Source organism: Echinops telfairi, unplaced genomic scaffold (genome assembly GCF_000313985.2).
Source record: "Echinops telfairi isolate 266 unplaced genomic scaffold, ASM31398v2 ScPeMD7_7420;HRSCAF=8458, whole genome shotgun sequence".
NCBI classification, from domain to species: Eukaryota; Metazoa; Chordata; class Mammalia; order Afrosoricida; family Tenrecidae; genus Echinops; species Echinops telfairi.
In genome coordinates, this window is record NW_022111320.1 from 14,950,786 (window position 1) to 14,952,103 (window position 1,318).

The following is a 1,318-nucleotide window of genomic DNA, read 5'->3' on the forward strand; positions in this document are numbered from 1 at the left end:
TTGGTTTCTTATAACATTTAATTATAACATTACTAATGTATTGGAATCTCCTTTCCCCACTGATTATTGAACAGTTCCATATCCTGGGAACTGGGTAAGTCTGTATCAATCCATGGACAATTAAAGATTCACTATACTATGTTGCATTCAAATCTACCTGCAGCTCCTGACCACCAATCATGTTTCCAACAACAAGTTTATGCATCAAATTTTTACCGCGTATAGCTAGCTGGCCACTAGCTCTCAATCAACCAGTGTCTCCATTGGCTTCAGTCCAACAAAATTCCTGGGTCCAGTCAAGCTTTCTGACATGCTTGGAGTAGGAAAAACCTCATGGTAGATAGAACTCCTAAATCGTTAGCTGAGATACAGAGGGAGGATCATGGGAGATGGAATTAAAGTCCTGGATTCAAATCTAACTCCCGTGATTTCTACTTATGATATTCTGAGCAAGTTAACCTCTGTGTCATCATCTATATAAAACGGAGATAAAATGCCTGCCTGGTGGAACTATATATATCACATATATATATGTACAGTGTGTGTGTGTGTGTGTGTGTAGTTAGGTGCTATTAAATTGGTTCTCACTCAGAGTAATCCTAGCAACGTTTATGTACAACAGAACAGAACTCCACCCTATCTTTTGCCGTCCTCACAATTGCTACTACATTTAAGCCCATTGTTGCAACCACTGTGTCAATTCAACTCGTTGAGGTTCTTCCTCGTTTTTTGCTCACCTTATACTGTACTAAATATGATGTCCTTTGCAGATGATATGTCCAAAGTATGTAAGACACAGTCTTTCCGTGGTCTCTTCTAAGGAACATTCTGGCTGGACTTCCTTCAAGACAGATTTGTTTGTTCTCGGGCCATCCAGGATCCTTACAATATTCTTTTTCAGCAAGAATTCTTCATTGATAATTGAAAGGCATCAGTCCTTCTGCTGCTTTCCCTGTTCATTGTCCAACTTTCACATGCATACGAAACTATTGAAAATGTCATTGTGTGGATCAGGGACACCTTGGTCTTAAAAATGACATATTTTTTCCTTATCACTTTTACAGAGGTCTCAGTAGCAGATTTCCCCCATGTAATGCATGTTGATTTCTTGACTTCTGCTTCCATGAGCATTGATTGTAGTTCCAAGTAAAATGAAATATTTGACTTCAACCTTATCTGTGTGTGTGCATTACAGTTGAACTGTCATTCAACTGAACTGAACTTCAACCTTATCTGTGTGTGTGCATTACAGTTGAACTGTGACTCTCAAATCATCACAGAAAGGGAATAGAAAACTATAGATGTGTGAAAAGCTCCT